Raw genomic sequence first — 24,250 nt, 5'->3', positions numbered from 1 at the left:
TGGAGTTTAAAGTCAAATAACCAAGGATATGACCAGGAATTCCACTAAAAATTACTCTATTTCCTAAGAAATTCCTACATGGATATTATGAAGTATTATGGCATTTCCCTGAAAATTCATCCGGAAAGTCTTTCATCCAAATCTCTTTTTTTTAGATGTTATAGAAATTTACCCCAGATTTCTAAAATATATTCCCTATGAAAATTTTCAAGGATCTGGCAGAATTCTATTTTTTTTTTAATTGAAAAAATTGATTTTGAAAATGCTGAGAAATTCTAGGCATTTCTTTAAGGATTTTTGTTTTTGGAGCTCCAAAAACAAAAATCCTTAAAGAAATGCCTAGAATTTTTCAGCATTTTTAAACAAAATCCACAATAAATCGATAGAACAACTGAGGGAATAGGTAATTGCTAAAAAAAATGGAAGAATACTGGTAGATATAGCACAGTAACAGTGCAATTTCGAAAATCCCTACTATTGTGTTTAAAAATATTTTCAGAGTGGTAATTTTCATGAACAATTCATCAAGAAATGCTTATGACTATTATAGGCCTCATTGTTTATCATGCATTCATTTAGGTTTGAGCGAGCAGGACAGCTCGCTGTAGCAATTCTCTAAGTAATTCTTGAATGAATTCCAGAAGGAAATTGCACGCTAGACAGGACGCAATCATCTACTCCACAAAACGAGTTTTGATTCTGCAGTGTAGCTGGCCAACCTGAAAATTAAATCTAGCACAACTCCTTTTGGAGGAACCATGAAGGAAATCCGAAGGAGAGCTACTCCTGAAGGTATTGCCAGCAGAGCTCCGAAGAAATAACCGGAAAACTTATGAAGCAATTTATGAAGGAATTTTCGGAGGAACTGTCACGGGAATTCATGAAGGCGCTCCCGGAGTTGTTCTTTGAGGAACTCCCAGTGGAATTCTTGAAAGAACTTACAAAGAAATTACTGGAGGAACTCTTAAAGAAATTCCTGTAGTGAAACCTGTAGGGATCCTTGAAGGGATACGATGTAATTGCTGCGGGAACTCAGGAGGAATTATTTATGGAACACTGAAGGAATTTCTGTAGGAACAGCGAAGAAAGCTTTGAAGAAATTTCCGGTCGCACACCAGAGGAATCCCTTGAGGAATTCTTGAAGAAATCACTTAAAGAACTTATGTAATAACCCCGGAATTTCTGGATTAATTACCGAGAAATGCCTCGTAGAACTCCTGGAACTTATCGTAAAAATCGTGAAATCTCCGGAGAAATTATTAGTGGACTGATACGAAAACTTAAGCAAATTTTGGGGAAACTCTCGGGATGGGATTCCTCAGTAATTCCTGAAGAAATTCAGAAGTATTTTTTGCAGGAATTCCCGGGGATGCCTAAAGGTACTTTGGAGAGATTTTTTAATTAACTCTGATGGAACTTCCGGATAAACCCCGGCGAATTTCTGGAGAAACTGCGGAGTAATTTGCGTTGGAATTACAGGAAGAACTTCTGATGAATTGCTGGTGGAGCTTCAAGTAAACTCCGAGAAAAATCACGAAGAAGCTGTAGAAAAACCCGACGGAAATTAGAAGAAAAATTCCCGTAGGAACTCTGAATTAATTCTCCGAGGTACTCCGGCCGAATTTCCAGGATGCAATCCAAATGGATTATTGGAGGAGCTCCGGATGAATGTCTAGACTCTAGAGGAACTCCGAAATAATTGGTGGAGAAATTCCGAAGTGTATGTTGACGCACATCGCGGAATTCAAATTTTAATGGATCTTCTTCACTTTTTCTTCAAAATTTCACGCAACAACTTCCTTGCGAATATAATGAGGAATTCCTAACAACAACAATTGCAGGGTTTGTACAGGATCATATCTCCTTCTTCTTCTTCTTGGCAATACTGGATCATATCTACAGTGATTAAATATTATGAAATTTTTATTCGGCAGCTTATATCTCTCAAATCTTTTAAAGGATTATTTACTGGATATTCTGTTCCTTGCAGAAATCCCTGGAGGAATTTTCCATAAAACTGCAAAAATACTAGAAAGAATCTTTAGAATATTTCTTTGTAAAATTCTTTGAGATTATCTGAAGATGTGATATTTCGTCGATGAGGGTGTGAATGAGTCAAAACGTAGTCTGAAATACTCAGCGAATATTGGAAAAAACAATGGTCAAGCTACCATTCACCGTGCATTTAAAAAAAATTCTGACCTCAAAAAATTGTATATGTTTTCCAAATTACTAGAAGCGAACTAGAATACCACTACGAAGCGTGCAATTATACCATAATTCAGGGAAAAATCTAAAATCAGTGATGCATAACAAAAAATATCACTGAGAAAAATTTACACGTCAAGGTCGTGTGTTTTACTTATAGATTTGCGCAAAGAGGAAAACCACATGATTTGAGTGTGGTAGCCATATGGATTTCATCATTGATTTCACGGTATAATAACATGTGTATCAACATTAGGTTGTCATGTGAAACAAACATGAATTTCCAAATATTAAATCATGAAAACCAACTGATTTGCTTATTGAATTCGAAATGTAGTAGCTTTAGATAGTCATGTGTGATAGAACATAAATGTCATGGGACTGAAAGAAGAAATTTGGTAGAAAAACTTTTGCTCCCCAAAATATGGATCCGAGGCTCATCTGCTTGTCGCAAGCTCTCTTGATTTTTTTTTCAAACCCGTGAGCCAGCAACAAGCGGGGCGCCACAAATCCATAATTTGGGAAGCCAGGGGTAAGCATATTCCATTTTTTTCGAAACTGAAAGCCAGGAAAATCTCTTAGTGGAATCCGATTTTTCTACTAAACTATACATTATAATCAATGTTTTCTTATAGAAAGGTAGAATTCTCGTATATCGGTCAACTTCACTAATAAAAGAAAAATCGAATTCACAAATTTTCATCTAACACTTTCAGCTTCAAAATTTGCTTCTTCTCTTTGGAAGCATGATGATGACTGTCGTTCGACACGAGGTCCAACCGCAATTCAGTTCACTATGCATCCCATGGGTTGATCACAAACAATTTAGAAGCTTTGAACATGGAAATCGATAGCATAGCTCATGGATTTCATCATAACAATCTCATTGCGCAAATCAATGAATCGACCAACTTGAACATGATGATTATGACACAAGATAACCATAAGCAAAACACACTGAATCCGTGTTGGGGTGATGATCTATGCGTCCATAGGTTGACACATACGAATCTGAAGAGAAAGCTTCGGGAACTTATGTGGAAAAAATATGGAATCCCTGTTGTCGGTTGATGAATCAATCCATGAAGCAAAACACAGGAATTTAATGTGTAACACACACGAAGTTTGCAAGAAAATCATAGCAAATCGATATGGACGTTCATGAATAAATCCATAATTTTAAACACACAGATCGAGCGTGTGGATTTTTATCAGTGTACTCAAAACTTGTGTTTACAAATATCATGTTAAGGTCGCCTCGTACCGTTCTATGTCACCATTCATCGTGCACGCTGGTGCACCGTTTACCGTGCGTATAGTTTTCGTCAGGATTTTATTTTGTATCTTGAAGAAACGTTGTTAGTGGAGCAAGTATGTTGCTAGTAGAAATCCTTTATAAGAGAGATTCGCGGAAGCTGACATTTCTGTCAAAGTGTGAGCCAATCGAGCAGCGAGAGCTGTCAAAGTGTGAGCCAAACGAACATGCGTTATGTTTGTTTTGAACTTTTCTTGAGGAGTAATGTTATCCACTTAAATTTATTTCGGTAGAAGTAATTTTGCATGAAGCAAAATAAATGAAATATTTTTCTTTTTTTAATTTTTTTTCAATGCGATTTTTAGTTGTTGATTTTTTGGGCTGTTTATTAGTTTGAATGTGTAGCTCAAAGATCTATAACGAAACAAAATAATATTTTTAGCGATGATAAAGTCATGTCCGTGTTACAATATTGTTCTCGACGCCGAGCAAAATCAGCACTGCTGGTCTGTTGCCAAATATTTCCATTTTACTTCCGCGTATCTCTCTATATAGGATCACTAGTTGCTAGTAGTGTGCACACTCATTTTTAAGGGTATTCAAATCTTATTTTACAATAAAAGCCATAGAAAGTTGAAAAAATGGGTGAATCATTATTTTTTCATAAAAATCGTTATAGGAGGTTTGACTGTATTGTCCAAACCATTTCATATTCGCTCAAAAACTAAATATGAAGTAGTTAAATCACGACCTAACAATTAATCCAATATTACCCAATAATTTCAAGCCTTTTAGGCGGCATCCACAAATTACGTAACGCTCTAGGGGGAGGGGGGAGTAAGCTCTAGCGTTACGGCTCATACAAAAATTTTAAATTTTTTATACAAAAAGCGTTACGGAGGGGGGAGGGGGTAAACAATTTCCAATTTTAGCGTTACGTAATAAATGGACGCCGCCTTATACTAATGCACGGTAATAGGAACCATAAGTATTGAAAAGGGTCCATTCTCCGTGCATTTGTGTTTCGACTGAAACACAATAAACAAATCTTAGGGCAACTTCACCGGTGGTCCATTTTTTGGTCCAAATTGATTCCAAAAATGGAACTGTCAAAATTTATTAGACCAGTAAAAATAGACCAAACTTCACGTGCATGCACCGGTTGTTTTATTTTCCTGCTCCATTTCGGACGTGATAAACAAAACAAATCGAAATTGTAGAAATTCACGTCGGAGCCATTTTTTTTTCATAGCTGTTCGCGTTAGAGTTATCAATTTAGAGTTTTTTTCGCGAATATATTGGAACACATTTCGAAAAATTAGTGCATTTATATTTCACTCCCAGTGGCATTTACTACGTCAAATCATTACTCCCAAGTTAACGCAACGATGTCGAGAAAGCTAGCCATTCTTGCTCCAAAGGATGACTGTAAGATTCTGCCCGTCCGTCTCTCTCCGTTGCCAGCAACACTATCCCGTCTCTTTGTTTACACGCTCGTTCAGATCTACTCAAAAGTGAGTAGATTTCGACTCACTTCGGAACAAAGTGGAACTGCTCAAAAGTGAGTAACACCATCGTTACTCACTTTAGAGTAACATAGTCAAATGTCAATATGGAAGTAACACTTACTCACTTCGTTTAATCTGAAATTTGCGAAAGTGAGTAGATGTCACTCACTTCAGGATATAATAATTTTGGAAATAAATGTATTATGTTATTTATAAAATCAGAAGAAATATACAAAGAACATAACATTTATTAATTATCTCATACATAATACATAATAATAATACATATTAACAAGTAAAAAAATTGTGATATTTGTGTTGAAATTTTCACTGCTCTGGAATGGATCCCCGGATGTTATAAATATCTGGGGCATTGATGAAAGTCATGGAGGATGTAGTTTGACCGATCCAGTAGCCTTCCCGGTTAGACTGTAAAGAATTGATAATTAGTCCAATAAAAAGAACGACGGTAAAACTTACAGTTTATTTTTTTTTTTGCGGTTATTTGATCAAAACCTTGGTAATTTTCAATCCGACCTCGCTTCACTTGATATCAGGATTATTGACTTCGCAGCACTAATCTGGAGTTCGCCGGTTGGACTTCCGAAGCGCTCTGCCGGCTCGGCTTTTATCTCGACTGTTTTTGAAAACAGTCCGACATCACGGCGACGGAAGAAATTTCACCCCGCATAGAAAAATACAGTTTGCTTTTCATTCCAAACAGTATGTTTATTTTAACTGTAATTGTTAATGTATCACAAGCAGTTGCTCTTATGTTGAACAATATAGAACCAAAAGCTTTTGACTGTATAAAATGATTTTTATAACGTATTCCAAACAGTAATCCTTTGTTGCAATGTCCACTTATTGTTGGATAATATGGAGCTCAACATTCGCGAAGTATAGTTGAAATGTAAGATAACAGTTTGTCTAACGGTTTGGGCTTGATTTTTCGTTACACACTAATACAGGGACATTTAACTATATTTTACTTTTTTGCAACAGTTTGGCAAACTGTTAAATACATTATTGCGTTCAATGTAACGCTTAAAAATTTTCACCAACAAATTATCATTATTATTACGACTATGAGATGCATATTGGCTGTGTAAATTTCAGAACAATAAAAAATACATTTGCTTTTTTACATAACTCGACCGATAAAGTGGGAAAACATTAATAATATGCGTTGTTCTTCTTTCTTTAAAAAATCGTTCTATGCAATAAAAACTTCATGCATTTAATGAATATGAAACTGTGTTAATTGTTTTGCGGGTGTATGTTTTCGACAGCCTGTGAAAAAAACAAAACATCAACCGCTTGAACGTTTTTGCGGTCGATTTTACAAATCCTAGTAGAATTAAGTTTTAAAGTTATCTGAATACATCTTTGTGGACGATTACGTGACAAACAGTATTTTGCTGAATTCCTCATCTCAAATGCAACGCAGGTACCACCGTTGGAAGCAAACAAATTGCTGCAAAACCAGCCTGCAAAATGACTTGTGTTGTCGTCTGCATGAGCTCTGTCAGCAACAAAATTGATCGTTGATAGGAAAAATGGAATTGGACCAACTAAAACCAGTGGCAGGTAATCACTTTGGTAACTTAGATTTTTGTAACAACTGATCATCTGTCGAATCCGCAGGACTGGTCCAGCTGGAAACCTTTTTGTGATGTATTCTGCCGGATGTCGTTCAAAGCTCATCTCGCCACACGGCTCAACTGGAAGTTTTATGCGCGCATCGACCTGAGATGTATGGCAAGAGTTTTACATGTCAGCCCGGCCCGGCGGAAGGTTTTCTCTCGAACGAAGAGCTACAGTGATGGTGCATCTGGTGCATGATAAATTTAGGATTATGTGATGAATAATAGTGTTTATGATGTTTTTATCACTACAGAGTGGTGAAAATAGTGTAATATAAATTAAAATAGTGACAGTGTCGGTCAGTTTTTTACTGCTATATATAGAAATAAATATATAAAAATTACTACGTCCGGAACGTGTGACAGAACCTAATAAAATGCAGTTATGTACTTAATATGATCGGATAATTAAATTGTGATAGATATTTTTTCGATCTATATGTATGTTTTATTGATTTAGTTCGAAATATTCGCGTAGGAAAATGGATTAATCAAAGTGTGAAAATTTATGTTTGATTGATTTTTTTTAATGTTTGCATTAGTACTGTAAAAATCGCTGCAATGTGGCAAAGTAATTAAAAATTGACTTTCTGCATTTTGATTTATCTATTTTTTATGCGAATCTGTATCCACCATTTATTTTCATATGATATAACCACAACAGAACAGTACAGCATACGTTAAAAATACCATACCATACCATACATCAACAACATAACGTACAGTGCACATTTCTAATTAAACTTTATTGTTCAACTTTTTTTTTTTTTTTTTTTTTTTTTTTTTTTTTTTTTTTTTTTTTTTTTTTTTTTTTTTTTTTTTTAAGGCACTCCGTGCTCGTGGCCACTGCTGTGCCGGAATCAGTTTTGTCTGTATCTCCCTTACCGATACAGTTCTATTTTTAACTAATCTATATTTACATCTGCTTTCACTCTCTTCTGCTCACCGAGCAGGTAGGAGAGTGCTCTGCTGTTGGTCCAATCGATTTCCATAAGCCATAGTCCATTGCTCTTGCGGTGGTTCGTTTTGCCGTGTTCCTGAGTCGTTTGAGGCTAGCTGCCTGCGAAGTGGGTCAATTTGTCTCAGTCACCATCCGATACTGACGGAGGATGGATGTGCTCCCCTATGCACGGTCCTCCGTGCGGCGTCTTCTGGTGGCTGGACGGGTTATTTTTTGGAGGGGCTGGGAATTGAATCCATGACCTTCCGCTTATGAAGCGAAAGCTTAACCTCAAGGCTACGGACCCCCCTATTGTTCAACTTTATCACGACTGTTTTGATAACAGTAAATTGGCCAATAAATGGATAGTATATCAACATCTTGGCAAACAGTAAATGAAAAATTTTGTTCGAGAAAATCGTCGTTTTCAAATGGTTACATAACTTAACCGCCTATTCCCCACATTGTTATTTTCCCAAATACCATTTCCCGAACTGTAAAAATCGTTCATGGTACGGTTGGTTTATTGTTACTTTGGATGTTATATAGAACTGTTCATAAATTGTCGCAAATAGTTGCGGATAGTTTCGGAAACTGTGGCTGTATTGTTCCGGTTTATGCGGGACCACAACGGAGGATTTGTCAGTTCGAGCGCGCGAAATTTTCACAAGTCTTTGACGTTTACAAAGTGAGTCAAATATGTTTGTGTTTACTCAAAAGTGAGTAAGGCCGTTTTCTTTCATGGTTGAGTAAAAAGTTACTCACTTTGATAAAATAAAGTTACTCACTTTTGACAGCTAACTTGAAACTTCAAAAGTGAGTCAAAGTTACTCTCTTTTGAGTAGATTTGAACGAGCGTGTATATCCCTCCTGTCAGTGCCATGCAAATCAAGGTTAATTGAACTAAAGGTATGCACCATTAGATGACGATGCGATACATCACAAGGTATATGCCAAAAGAGGTACTCACTCTTAGCACTCCTAGCAGTATACTACAATCTCCCCTTTTCAATAAAAATGCAAACAAACCTACTGGTAATATTTAAATAGACTAACATAATTTTGCACGTGTAGCTCAATATTATTTCCTATTGGTGCTGTGGTTACTATTGCCTCTTTAAGTTACATGCATCACTTGTACATGCGCTTCAGTATCTTCTGCTGATTGAAGTATGAACTCCTAATCATAAACAAGTTTTGTATTCAGGTGTGTATTATCTAAGAAGCATGACAAAAATCTGTCTATCTCTCTGAAGCAGTTCTCTACAGTACCTCTCTTATTTTTCATAGCATGCTATCCATAAGTCATAAACTCCAAACAATATTTGAAACACAAACACACAGACATAGCTCATGTAAAACAAATGATTCATCGTTTCACAATGAAAACATCGCACTAAAAATGCTCGACAAAGTTTAGTTCATAGTTTGCCTGATACGTTTAATACAATACAAACTCCCATGCAAGCCATGTACATTCGTAAGTTCAGTAACTTCACGTTAGTCAATGTAAAAATGATTATTATGGATCCGGCAGAAGTAAGGACAAACTTTTTTTTTTATTTGATTTTTATCAATCTCTAAGCATCGCGAATAATATTTGAATAGCGCGCTGTGTTCATAAGCATCGTGAGAATGCAGCGCCAAACTTAAAAACTGATTTTAAAGAGCGGCGAGTCACACTGGCTCGATCTGGTTTGGTGGCGGCGCGACAATACAAATCAAATTCATCAACCACGCGTTCCAAGCCCAGCTATATTGTGCTCTGCAAGATAAATCCACGTAATGCGTTTATCTGAAAATGTCGATATACCGTCGCAGTGATAATAAAAACCACCAAATGTTTCAGATTTAGCTAATTTGAAAAATTTGCGTCCATAAAGAACGACAAAATCCAAGCCTACTTGAGTTTTGACGTTGCGTTTGAATTGCGCGCATTTCTTCTACGCGTTACCGCCGCCGCTGGATGTGAATTTAAAATGAGCGCCGCAATAACACTTACCGACATCCAAACGCCATACATAGTTTGCTATTGATTTCTTTTGAGAAAAAAACAATTTCGAAACGCATATGTACTTTGCTCTGAAGTTCACTATCACATCCAGTGGAGGAAGACGGTGAACAAATTCTGTTAAAGTGTTGCAAAATAATGCTTGTTTTGCTCTGGTCTCCGATACATGAAATATTGAGCACATCGGTCGTTGTTTGGTCGGGAGCGTATGAGCGTTGTTCCAGCTTAACTTTGGTTTATTCATGGTTGATTTTCACCATTGATTACATCCACATAGTTTAAAATACAGCACCTTTTTGTCGCACAAGAGTATATTTACCAACATAAGCTTGATACTCTCCAACTTCCATCAATATTATTCAAACGCTATTTTGTAAAACATATCCCTTAAGCAAATGAACGTCGCTTAGGGTTCTGGACAACTAGATAATGCACATTCACTTGAAAATCACGCTTTTTTTTCTGAATAAAATCTCCAATACTTAACAGCCCACTAGTTCAACCAAAGTCTATAAGTATAATACATAATATTGAACGTCGAATGCGTAACCCGCTATCATGAACAACCTACCACAGACAAACAGACGTCACACTCTCATCATTGTCCATCGACCACCTTTTTAACGGTCGGTTCAAAAATATGTTAGGTGGCCAATCCGCCACCCGCAGCGCTTGCTTCGTTTTTGTTCGTGTTTGACGTTTACACACTACCGCCATCTGTTGGCCCGTCGGCCAAACACGCTGATTTTAGCATTGGGCGTACATGTCCTCGTGACTATGATTTTGATCGAGATTTGTTCTATGTGTTACGTCTGTTTGTCTGTGAACCTACTATAGATCTCTGTTAATAGGTTATTAATCACTTAACCATAAATTATCACATTCTGATTACTTTGACTGATTCTACAATTTTACCAGGAAGTTTTCTGAACTTTTCTTTGTACAACTTATTGGAATCCCAACTGAATACATAATAGTGGAAGATATTTTCGATTGAATCCAGGAAATAAACTTAAGTATGAATTAATATCGAAAGGCGTGCACATGTTGAAATTCTCATAGATACGAATGCAAGCTACTTTTTTACATTATGTTGTTTTTATCCATTGATCCTTATATCGGGTTTCGTTCAACAATCATTTGGCATTTCGTTCGATCAATGACTTGTAAATTAACTCCGTAATAACTTCAAACATGACGCCACCCTCGTTAAGTTTTTCTGTGAATTGATTGTAAGTGTAACTGATTATTTGACGCGTACATCAATTGGTAACCCCTACAAAGCCAACTCATGCTAATGCATCTACTGCGTGCCTAAACACCATTTATCTATATTTCTGAAGCAAATTATAAGAAAACCAATCAAAGCAATTATCAAATAGATAACGATCTCTCATAAGGGGCAGATGACTTTTTGACATCCTGCAAAAATCGATACTGCATCAGATCCTTCGACTGCTTTTAACATTACCACAACTATGAACAGCGTTTCAAATCTGTCAAATATTTTTATGCCTTCTCAAATTCAAGCTAATGAATATTTCAGCAATCAATAACAAAGCTTGTATTCGGTCTTCCCTCGACCCAGATACGACTTTGTCCATCTCACTTACATAATTACCTTACCTTGATTGCAACCAACCGAGCTTAGCTGTACAACTTTGCAACATAACTCAGGTGTTCTGTAATTGCTAACAACCTCAACTTCTTATCATCATTAAAGGAAATTCAGTCACGTTCGCCGTACCGAGTATTTGCTTTATAGAGGTCTACAAGCAAACTGCCACGAATACCAACGCACGATCCATCTTTCACAAGTCGATTTCCTGATAATGAAAACGTATCGATGTTTATACGACGTTCTTTGAGCTCTCGGTCAACGTCAGTCCAACAATGAAATGAATGTTCAGCAGTAATTCTGTATGTTTGCTTTTTCACAGCAAACAAAAGAAATGTGACAGTCCCACAGTAAACAAAGAGAATTGTTTTTACAACATTGCCCTACTACGCAGACATTTGACTTGGTATACAGAGCTAAGTAACATTTGAACTCACGAACACTTGTATACGCTCGTCATACACAGTTTGTTTTTGTTTTCCCCTGAGAAACTTGCACACGCTTTCCAGACTAATCGAAATGCAGTATTATTCAATTTAAACAATTTACACCCAGATTCTGGTTGTTTTTGAGACAGAGTGCATATTGTTTTCCTATGACTTTCACATCCACATCTACACTAGGGCACCCATACCATTAAACGTGATAACCACTATTACTGCCAACCATGTGGAAATTTATCACCTACCGCAACGTCTATGCAGTCAAATTACGCATAGCAACCGCTTTCTCAGTTAACCAATCAAAACTCTTCCTGTCCATGACCTTATTATCCACTGGAAACCACTCTTTCAATCACCTGTCCATCTCATTTTATTGTGCTAAGAGTACACGCTTTTAGCACAGACATAAAACTTTAGTACAAGGGACATCTTTTCCTTGATCTCTTTTTTCAATATGATGACTTGTATGACATATTACGTTCAGAGCTTTGAAAACGAAAAATATGCTTTTTCGCAACCCGTCATGTCGTCATCAAACCAAATATATCGATCATTGAATAAACTGGAGATCAACTGCGTACTGCAAAATATTTCGAGTGGACAAGTCTCTCCACATCACCGGTACTCAAACAAAGATCGCTACTTGCTCTCCCGCACGACTCCAGTACAAAGAATGTTCCTCTGACTTCCCCTACAACACAATTATAAAAACCATCCTCCGTCAAACAGACGCCCACGCAACAGAAGAAAAACCTTCTAGGTCCCATGCAATTCAGTTACATTCTTATAGTGGTTTTCACACAATTTAAATAAGCTATCTGTCTAACAACACATTCCTTTACAACATTGAAGCTCGCTATGCAAACAAAAACAATCTCACTCCAATGATAGCGTCCAACCATCCAAAAACTCAATTCGTTGTACTCGTTCAATTACACCTCTATGACAGCCAAATCGCGCTTCTGAACCTATACGCAACTCTGAACTATAATCTGCATCGACTCCGTTCAATTGTAACCCTCCGTGGAAAAAAACCGACTGTTCTTTTTCGGCTTCATTTCATCAAATTTATTAGATTCACAACGCAAGATACTTCATGTTATGCACGTCGTGAACTCTTGCATATTCTATACGAATGGCAATCAGCCATATGCATTCTCTGTATCTCTTTAGGAGCATTCTACCTCTTCTACCATTTAGAAATCCTGCTGATTTCCGCCATATAAATTTCATCAGAATAATTTCTGTTTTCCAAATATGCCATCCGGAGAATTCTACCAATTCTCGCAATTTACACCGGGAAATTCTTGCACATTTCCGCCAACGCCATGAGAACCAATCTGGTTCTCTCGAACTTTGCCCCCGGGAGAATTCTATCAATTCTCGCTTTTCATTCAAGGGAAATCCTACAGATTTCCGCCATCGCCATGAGAGTCACTCTGATTCTCGCAAAGTTCGCCCCCGGAGAAATCTGCTCAATTCTCGCTTCGGAAACATTCCGCATGTTTTCTGGCACTTTCTCACACCAGATTTGCACAAATCGCACACTCCTCCGACTTCACTTTGTGAATCCAATCACCAACAGTTAATTTTCTGCTAGGTAATTGCATATTTACCTCATTTTTTTTGTCCTCGTCGCCAGCTGTAAGATTCTGCCCGTCCGTCTCTCTCCGTTGCCAGCAACACTATCCCGTCTCTTTGTTTATATCCCTCCTGTCAGTGCCATGCAAATCAAGGCTAATTGAACTAAAGGTATGCACCATTAGATGACGATGCGATACATCACAAGGTATATGCCAAAAGAGGTACTCACTCTTAGCACTCCTAGCAGTATACTACAATGACAACGTCACCAAGATGATGGCCGCGACTACTCACTTCGGATGGAGTCGTAAGCGCCGCCCGGACGGAATACACATCATCAACCTGGGTCGCACCTGGGAAAAGCTACTGCTTGCTGCCCGTTGTATGGTCAGCATCGAGTACCCCGGAGAGGTCTTCGTCATATCGTCCCGTCCCTATGGACAGACGGCTTTCCGTGAACTGCGTCTGCTGATCATGACCAGCCTGTCATCGAATCTTCCTAAGTCAACATTCCGGTCATTGGCTTCTGCAACACCGATTCGCTGCTGAAGTTCGTCGACATTGCCATCCCGTGCAACAACAAGTCGCCGCATTCCATTATTCTGATGTGGTGGCTGTTGGCCCACTGCGACTGCGTGGCCAGATCACCCACGACAAGACATGTGTCCCACTTAGTGGGATCGACGACTATTCTTCTACCGCGATCCGGAGGAGGCTGAGAAGAAACAGGCTGCCCTGGAGGCCGTACCTGATACCAAGGATCTGTACCTGGAGGAACCGATCGTGGTCGATGAGACCAACTGGGCCAGCGAGGACGCCGCTTTTCCAGTTGCCGCTGCTGCTCCTGCCGTGGCCGCTGCTCCAGCTGCCCTGCCACAGTGCAGGCTGATGACAAACGAAGACAAGACCCAGACTGCTGGATTGTGGGGAGGCGGCGGTGGATTCTAAGTCATAGCGGATTGGGAAGGACACTACGTGTATTTTATGTAGGTGGTTCAGGTGGAGATTCGAATACAACAAAAGGGATTATGTGGTAAGTATCGGAGACGGCGCAAAAAACGATGATCTGAATCAGATAATTGTTTTGAGATATAGGGTGCCGGTGCCATTAGTGGACTACCTAAGCTATAAAAAATCATAACAAAATAACGAAAAGTCCTAACAGAGATCTTTTTACGTCAACAGATACCTTTCAACCTCCACTATATGGGAAAAATATAAAAAGAGTGATAAAACTAATATGTTAACATAAAATCGCTTGAGCCACTATTGGTGCACGTGTTCCAGTAGTTGCGCTAGTGCTCCAGTAGTAGACGTTCGGGAATGATACTAGGAATTTCAAACAAAATGGTAAATTTTTACAGAGGTTTAACATTTTTCCCTCGGAACAGCAATTAATATCTTTAGAATGAAGCATAAAGATCATCTCTAGGGCTTTTCTTCATTTTTATACATCCATTTTACAACTGCTTCCATCCGTTGATCCACTACTGGAACACGACGGCTACTACTGGTGCAAGGGAACAAACTTTTTGCATAACCTTAATTATTTATATGTCTTTTTGATATAATAAAAAGCTGAAATTTGGCAAATCGATTAAACTGGAGCCGATCTATCTACCAAAAATAGCACATGTCGTTTTTATCGAAAAATGTTCGTTTTATTCCATAGACCAATCTACTGGTACATTACAACCATTGGTACCGGCACCCTATTCAAAAATTACTACTGAATGTTTGGGACTCATAGGTGAATATTTGAGCTTACTATGAAATTCCCCCTTGATTAGCACGGGGGGACGCCATTTGGCTTAAAATAATTTGGAATAACGGTCGTTTGGCATAATAGTCATTTGGTATAATGGACGTTTGGCATAATCATTGAAAATTGAGTTGCTATGGTTTTGGCATTACCATTGCTAACATTCTCATATGTTATTTTCCCTTCTTTTGGTCATAGGCTGTTGTTTCTCATTACGTTGTTAAACTAGTGGTTTGCATTGTGACTACTAACATTTTCATTGACAATTTTGCCTTCTCTCCTACGTTGGCATTATAACTACTAACATTTTCATCGACGATTTTCCCTTCTTTTGATCACCAGATCTTCTTTTAAGTAGCACTATTGAAATTTATGATTTCTTTTCTTTTATGCCAAATGACCATTATACCAAACGACTTTATGCCAAATGGCTTTATGCCAAACGACTTTATGCAAAACGGGGTAGCCTCGAAGTCGAGTCTAGTACACTACACTGAAGACGGCCTTACAGTTGAGGTCGAAATACGCGTATCTGTCAAAGGATACAAACTCTAGTGGAATCAAATGGTATAGCACTAAATTCGGTTTTTTCATCTACTTATAGGTATTCTACTAAACAGCTCGAAGATTTATTATAACTATAATGTTTGTAAATTAAAAAAAACTGAAAATATTTCCTTGTAACTAATGAGAACTTAAAGCTTTTGGAAAAATACTCGTAGACATCAGCAAACGTTGAATGTTTTTTCGGATTTTTGAAATTCTTTGAATATTTCTAAACAGTTAGCGAGAAGAAAGAGAGAGAGAGAGAAAAAGAATCCGTTGATATAAATTTCAAATCAACTTCGTTCAATCTAAAATGTTTGCGAAGCATTTGAATACGTTTACATGTTTGGTGAGTGCTTCTCCGGTAGAATATTTGAGCTAACACAAATATTATATGTTGACTTGTGTGTGAATTAAATGCTGGTTCATTTATGAGTCCGAGGACTATTTGAAAAACATTTTAGCAATATGCGAATGTACAAATATTCAGAATATAAATACATGTTTAAGTTCTCAAAATGGATCTAGGAAGAATATTTGCGCAAAGTAAGACTGATTGTGAACTATTTCAAACTAACAATATTTTTCTAAATCATTTAAAGCATCTACCATGGAAGAATATCTGGATTTTCGATTTTGCAACATTCATGTTATGATATACATACATTGCTAGAGAATATTCGAGAAAAATATGGAGTTAATGTATTAAAAAAATAAAGGCATTACAGTCTCTATTTATGTGAACATTGAATCCCAGTAGCGGCTGCAAAGCTTGAATTTTGTTCAAATTTATATTTTTTATCGATCAATTGAAGCAAAATGAATATTCTGTGCGGTTGTGCTAAATAAATATGGTATTTATGCAGCAGTGATCAAAATAAAAAAAAAACATATGTGAGCGTTATATTCTCAATGCCTACTATTTCTATATTGGACAGTTTGCCTTTATGGGCAGTGATAATGTTTATGAATAATTTGAAATCCAGACAATATTTTATTATTTCAACGGGAAGCTTTTTAGAAAATATTTCTAATTTTTAAATATTTTCAAGTTAATGCAGTTGTGTCATCAAATTAAAAAAAGGAAATTACTCTTATAATCTATATGCAGATATATTTAAGGAAAAGTTCTAAAAATATGTATGTTGTTTTTTTCAGAAATTTCTTCATGATTTCTGTCCAAAGAATAAACTAGGAATTCCTCCTGGAATCCATCGATAAATTACTCAAGAAATATCTTCAGTCACATTCCGAGGAAAATGCTCTTATTATCCAAGAAAATTATGTTGAATTGATTACTGATGAAATCCATTCAAGTATTGCTCCAGAAATTCTTCAAGAGTTTATTTAAGGTGTATTTTTGGATTCATTCAGATTTATCTCTTGAGGGGCCCAAACGCAAAAGGGTGTAAGTGACATGTCGGTTCCAATTTGAGTACAGTATGGCCCATAAAAAATGCGAAAATTGTTTGAACGTGGATAAAGCATCCACAAGCGTAATTTTCATAGTTTTTGATAGTGAATGTAATTTCTGATTATTGTAGTATATTTTGGCACAACTTCGCTATCCAGGACCATTTTTGTCATATTTTTCTCACTGTATATTCAATGTATGTATATATGTAAGTGTCGATTTTAAGTTAAGTATATTCAAAAATTGTACTGTTTCGTTTCCAAGCTTTCCAACAGTATTTGTGGTGATTTTTACTTCCAATAAACAAATAACACAAATCAAAGAAAGCTTGTTTTGCCGAAAAAAAATTCAAAGCAAATTTTCTCAAAACTAGTTTTTCATCACTTACCAGGGTATGGATAGAACTATGTATTACAATTACAATTACTGGGTTTTTCTCACTTACACTTCTTTTCTTCCAACTCACTTCAAATATTTTAATTTTACCAAAGATTTATGCAAGAATTTCTTTAATGATAAAAAATGATTGTGCCAAGAATTTCTTTTATTATTCCTTACAATAATTTGGGAAGTAACATTTTAAGGAATCTATGAAGGACCATTTTGAGGAATACGCTTCTCTGGGTCCTGTTGTATGCTCAATTGAATTATTAATTATTAAAATCTTCGTTGGATTCTATAAACATAACATGCACTTCTTCCATTTCCGATTCCGTTAAATTTATTCCTAGAGTATTTTCTGCATAAAATGTTGGAAGAAATTCATCAAGACAAAATACTTCGAAAAACATGCGAGAAGAAACTTTTACACAAACCACTTATAGTTTCTAAGAGTTGGAAAAAGCTTGCAAAAAAACAGAATAAATATCTGAAACCCCTGTTATTACTGAGAACTGAGAACAAAAAATGTCCTTTACCCGTACGTACTTCATCTAGCGGAAATCGAACCCACGACCCTCAGCTTCGTCTTGCCGAGAAATTAATGGAAAATTTTCTTAAAGAATTTTAAAAGGAGTTCTTGAGTAAATACTAAAAGAAGTCAACAAATATTTTCAAAAGAAATTTAAAAAAGTGGGTAAACTGTGGAATATCTAGACTAGAAGAACCTTTTTAAAGATAATATTTGACGAACCAATCGCCTTATAAATGGCTTTGTATTGAGTAACTTAAACTTCTACAGGAAACATTCTGAACAGTTGCATAATAATTAATATTTGTAGAAGTCCTGTGAAGGTTCGATGTGTATTATTGACGAAATCTTCTAATTAATTCTAGTATGATCTTTACAAAAAGCCGGATTTTAAATTGGATAATTCTCAAGGAGTTTTATAATGACGCAATTTTTTTTTTAAATGTGAGTGCTGAAGACAGTATCTGAATATTTTAAACAAAATGTTAACTTTTGTATCAAATCAGATTGTATTTTCATTGATCAGGAGAAGAACAAGTCTTTATTTTTAATGTAATTTAGCGACTTTTAACTTTTTTTGTTTCTTTTTTTCCTTGTAGTGAATCCTAGATAAATTTTTTGGAAGCTTTTGAGAATCCTAAAAATAATCTTTACGCAATTATTCCACAGGAATTTCTTCTCTTTTTTTAAAGAAAAGCTCCGGAAACTCTTTTGGTGTTTTTTTTCCAGAGATTTCTCCTGAAAAACTGCTTTGGACTCCTCCAGGGATCCCTCTTAAAATTCTTCCAGAAATTCATCCATAAATAATTCCAGATTTGTTTTCCAATATTTTCTACAGAAAATTTCCAAGAGATTCTTTGAATTCTATGGTGATTACTTTAGCAAATATTCCAGAGAATTTAGAAGAGTTCTTCTAAGAAATTCCTCAAAGGTTAAGTCCACAGTTCTTTAAGAAATTCTTGTTGGAGGTTTTCCACAAAGAATACCTCTAGAAGTTCCGAAGACGTTTTTCTTAGTTATTATTTCAGTCATTTTCATATTGATTCCTTGCAGAATTTATCCACGGTTTCTCCCAGGAAGTGCTCTGCAAAAATGTCAGGATGAATTCAGACAATTTCCTCGAGACATTTTTTACAGAGTTTGTCGAGGACTTCCTGAAGGAATTTGTTTAAAGGGTTGTTAAAAGGTTTTTTTTTATAGATTTGATTAATATTTTGAAGAACATCTCTGGAAAGTTTTTACAGTTTTTACTACTCGATAAGTTCTATTTAAAAGTTTCTTAAATTCTTTCATCGATGCTTAGAAGAATTTCTCCAGAATTTGCTCCTGGAAATCATTGGTGCACAACAAAATTATCACAAGTATTACCCTGATTTTTCCAAAGGCAATTCCAAGATAACCTCCAAATATTTTTACACTTATTCTTCCACCAATTTCTCCAGTTTTTACTCTAGAAGATCCTAAGGTTTTTTTTCTGGTATTTTTTTAAAAGTTTCCAGAAATTTTGCATAGAGTTCCCCTCAAGTTCCTCTTCAGGATCCTATCGAAGGTTTCTACCAAGAGTTCTAGAACTTTTTCAGTTAGTTCTCCGAAGAGTTCCTTTAGGAATTTCCCCAGGAATTCTTTCAAGAATTTTCATTGGAGTTCTTTAATAATTCTACAATGAGTTTCTCTAGGAACTTCTGGAGAAAAGAAAAAAAAATCAGCATTTTTTCAAGGATGTTTCCAGGATTTGCTCTTTGGAATTTCTTCAGGTATTCACCCATAATTTATTCTAGGAATTCTTCCAAGAGTATCTTCAATTTCTCAAAGAGTTCTTCTAGGAATTGATTTAGAAGTTCCTCCAGGAATTTCCATACATTCTTAAAATAATTTGTCCAAGAATTTCCCATTGAGCTTCCACAAATTAACCCAGGATTTCCCCGCATGAAGTTCTTCAAGTATGTTAGCCTGGAATTTTATCAAGATTTCATGGATGATTACTTTCGAGAAGTACTGGAACTCATGGTGAAATTTCTGAAAGAAAATCTGGTAAAATTGGTAGAGGAGATTATGGGGAAATTCCGAAAGAAACTCTTGAGAAAGTCTTGAAATAACTTCTGATAACATCGTTACAAATCAATGGGGGAATTCCTAGGGATATTTCTGGAGGAACTCTTGGTGGAATTTCTAGAGGAGTAATTGGGATTATTCTTGAAAGATTTTTTGAGTGAATTTCTAGAACAATTTATTAGATAATCTCTTAAGGATCTCTTCAAAGTATTACTGGAGAAATTTCTTGAGAAACTCATGAGGGAAGGAACTCTTAATGAATTCCTGGAGGCACTACCGGATAAATTTCTGGAGGAAATCCTGCAAAACTCCTTTGAAAGTTTTGACTGGAATTCGTGAGAGAGAGTCTTGAATGAAGTCTGGGTAGTATTCCTCGAAAAGATCTTGAAGGGATTCTTTAGAGGGAACTTCTGGAATAATTTCTGAAAACTCCTTCAACAATTTCTGGAAGACGAACTGGAGAAACTACTATGGAAATTATTGAGGGGAAATCTTGGAGACATTACTCAAGGAACTTTTCGAAAAATGCTGAAGGAACTCTTGGAAGTATTTCTTTCAAATCTTGTTGTAGAAATCCTGGAAGAACTCCTAAGGAACTTAAAGAATTCATAAAGAATGCAAGATCTTTCAGAGAAATCCCTAGGAACTCCTGTAGAAATTCCTGTAGAAACTCTTAGAGAAATTTTATCTTGCTATTGGGGTAATATCTGGAGGAACTCCTGGAGCAATTCCTAGAGGAGCTATTAGGAAAATTCTTGAAGGGACTCCTGGGAGAATCCTTTCAAGGGGAACTCGCCGGGAAATGTATGGCAACTCATGAGGCAAATCATGGAAAAATATTGAATAGAAACATCTGGGAAAAATACCTAAAGTAATTCTTGGAGGACTTTCTTGAAGAAAATTTGAATTGCGCAGTGCAAGACAAAAGGGATAATTTGTTATTATTATTATTATCTTCTGAACGACACTGAAGACCGCCTCACAGTTGAGGTCGAAATACACGTATCTGTTAAAGGATACAAACGAAGAACTCTTGGAGGATAGATTTTCTGGAAGCTCTGAGAGAATTCCTGGAACAACATCTGGGGAAACTGCTGGGAAAATACTGGAGCATTTCCTTATGAAACTCCAGGTAGAATCCCTGATAAAATTATAGGGAAAACCCTTGAGATAATTTTTTAAAGTTTTCCTGTGAAAATTCCTAGAATAAATCATTGCAAATTACTTTGAACACCCTACCTGGGAAAATTTCCAGATTGGAGGCAGACATATGTCGGCATTATCTTAAAAAATCCATGTAAACTTCCAAACTAAACCGCTGGAAATTGCTCCAATTTAAAAAAATAAACATATATTATTTTATAAAATCTTAGCAATCTCACTCAAAGTTTTGAATCAGAGTTTCAAAACATCTTGCAGAAAGTTTAAGTACTCAAACATATTGGATTCATAATTTTCTTTAGTTGATCAATAATAATTCAATAAATCCGAAAACTCTTGCCAACAATGCTTCAATTTAGAACCTCTAATGTATCATTACTTATCAATTCGACTAAAACAATAATAAGTAAGGTGATAAACACGCTTCAACATGTGCGGCTTTTCTTCATACTTACGTTAAACTTATTTGCTTTAATGAACTATTCATTTTCATGAAGAAAAAAAATCGAAAGATTAGCAATTGAAATACTTTTAAATAGGGTAGTATGATGCACAAAAGGGGTATATCTATATAAATGAAAATGCAATAGTGTTTGTATGTCACGAGTTGGCTTGAGAACGGGACGATCGAATTGAACAATTCTTTCACTTTTGTTTATCTGAAGAGCTCTGACGTGTTGTGTGGAATAATATTTTTGAAAATCTTCCGAGAATGTTGTGAAAACGGAAAATGCAAATTTGACATAAATCCGGATTTTTTTTTCAAAGCCTCTGCGGCTGGACAACAAAACGTATGCCGGGACAGCTAGTTGTTCATAAATATGGGCTTGGTAACTTTTAAAACAAACATCCGTCGAAGTGAATCAAAACTGTCATTATTACGAATGAATACAAACCGTCCTATAGACATAACTGAGGGGGTGTAAGTGACAGAAACCCTCTCAGAAACCTAGTTTTTTTTTCATTCCATGCTTATTGTATGCAAGCCATTCCTATTGGACGGAGAATGACCTATATATAGGTACTGTTAAAAAGAGAAGAAATATAAATACCGAGCTCGCCCAACTCTACGGTGAACCCAGTATCCAGAAGGTGGTCAAAGCTGGAAGGATACGATGGGCAGGGCATGTTGCAAGAATGCCGGACAGCAACCCTACTTCGGATCCGGTTGGTACAAGAAGGCGTGGAACGCAGCGAGCTAGGTGGGCGGATCAAGTACGTATCGATTTGGCGAGCGTGGAGCAGAACCGAGGATAGAGAGATGCGGTCACGAACCGAGTATTGTGGCGTGAAATTGTTGAATCAGTGTTATCTGTTTAGATGTTAACTAAATAAATAAACAAATAATATATTTTTATCACATTCAATAAAAACGGCCAAAGGGTCACTTTTTTGTTTTAAAAGGCGGGAAAATTTTGAAAATTATACCAGAAAAACCGGGAAAAACGCGGGAATTTCAAAATGGATATTTTCTGGCCACCCTGTCATTTTATTCGTAATGTCACGAATGTCTTGAAATATCTACCGTATACGGTATATAATCTCTATTATGAAATTCCTCCAAAAATAAAAAAAAAGGTTCTACTGTACTACTACTAATATTTTTTCATATTCTTTTCATTTTCCAGATGAGGCAAACGGCTTTGGCTTTGAATCGATGCATCATCACGGAAACACTTTTGCGACTACGTTGTATGTGTTCTGATAGTCATTGCTTCATTATATAAAAGACTGGAAAAATTAATAAAAAAATTGTATTTTTGTTGAAAACTCCCTTTATTTTTTTCAAGTGAATTCTATTATATGGCTTATTAAAATGCATTTCAATTTTATCTTCATTATCAAGTCTGGAAGAATTCCTGGAGGAACTTTTAAAGGAACACCAAAGGAATTCCTGGAAAGACTCAAAAATTATTCCTGGAGAAACTTCGAAAGAAGTCCTGAAGAAACTCCGAAGTAAATCTTGAAGGAATTCCGAATAAATTCTTGGGGGTATGCTCGGAGTAACTCTGGAGGAACTCCCGGCAGAACTCTTGAGGATTTTCCAGAGGAAGTCTGGGATAATTCCTGGAGGAACTTTTAAAGGAACACCAAAGGAATTCCTGGAAAAACTCCGAAGGAAGTCCTGAAGAAACTCCGAAGTAAATTTTGTAGGAATTCCGAAGAAATTCTTGGGGGTATGCTCGAAGTAACTCTGGAGAAACTCTCGGCAGAACTATTGAGGATTTTCCAGAGGAAGTCTGGAAGAATTCCTGGAGGATCGTTTAAAGGAATACCGAAGGAATTCCTGGAAAAACTCAAAAATTATTCCTGGAGAAACTCCGAACGAAGTCCTGGAGAAACTCCGAAGTAAATCTTGAAGGAATTCCGAAGAAATTCTTGGGGGTATGCTCGGAGTAACTCTGGAGGAATTCCCGGCAGAACTCTTGAGGATTTTTCAGAAGAAGTCTGGAAAAATTCCTGCAGGAACTCCGTAGGGATTGCTTCGAACTGCAGGAACTCTGAAATATTTTTGGAGAAATTCCCAGAGGAACTCTTAAGGTATTCGTGGAAGAACGTTTAAAGGAACACCGGAGGAATTCCTGGAAAAACTCAAAAATTATTCCTGGAGAAACTCCGAACGAAGTCCTGAAGAAACTCCGAAGTAAATCTTGAAGGAATTCCGAAGAAATTCTTGGGGGTATGCTCGGAGTAACTCTGGAGGAATTCCCGGCAGAACTCTTGAGGATTTTTCAGAAGAAGTCTGGAAAAATTCCTGCAGGAACTCCGTAGGGATTGCTGCAGGAACTCTGAAAATATTCTTGGAGAAATTCCCAGAGGAACTCTTAAGGAATTCGTGGAAGAACGTTTAAAGGAACACCGGAGGAATTCCTGGAAAAACTCAAAAATTATTCCTGGAGAAACTCCGAAGTTAATCTTGAAGGAATTCCGAAGAAATTCTTGGGGATATGCTCGAAGTGACTCTGGAGGAATTCCCGGCAGATTTTTTGAGGATTTTTCAGAGAAAGTCTGGAAAAATTCCTGCAGGAACTCTGAAAATATTCTTGGAGAAATTCCCAGAGGAACTCTTAAGGAATTCCTGGAGGAACGTTCAAAGGAATACCGAAGGAATTCCTGGAAAAACTCAAAAATTATTCCTGGAGAAACTCCGAACGAAGTCCTGGAGAAACTCCGAAGTATATCTTGAAGGAA

At 36.6% G+C, this 24,250-nt stretch overlaps 1 long non-coding RNA gene and 1 pseudogene across 1 annotated transcript; both read left to right on the top strand.

Moving 5' to 3' along the window:
- The first annotated feature begins 5,750 nt into the window (after positions 1–5,750).
- LOC5565586 lies at positions 5,751–7,051 on the top strand. Its single transcript, XR_002501972.1, has 2 exons — positions 5,751–6,561; positions 6,619–7,051. It is a non-coding gene; the product is annotated as an uncharacterized LOC5565586 (long non-coding RNA).
- A 6,025-nt stretch (positions 7,052–13,076) lies between these two features.
- Positions 13,077–22,828, top strand: LOC110678829 (annotated as a pseudogene).
- The last annotated feature ends 1,422 nt before the right edge of the window (positions 22,829–24,250 follow it).

The sequence above is a fragment of the Aedes aegypti genome, chromosome 1, assembly GCF_002204515.2.
Source record: "Aedes aegypti strain LVP_AGWG chromosome 1, AaegL5.0 Primary Assembly, whole genome shotgun sequence".
Taxonomy (NCBI): domain Eukaryota; kingdom Metazoa; phylum Arthropoda; class Insecta; order Diptera; family Culicidae; genus Aedes; species Aedes aegypti.
The sequence above is the reverse complement of the archived record's forward strand: the minus strand, read 5'-3'. Positions and strand labels throughout refer to the sequence as shown.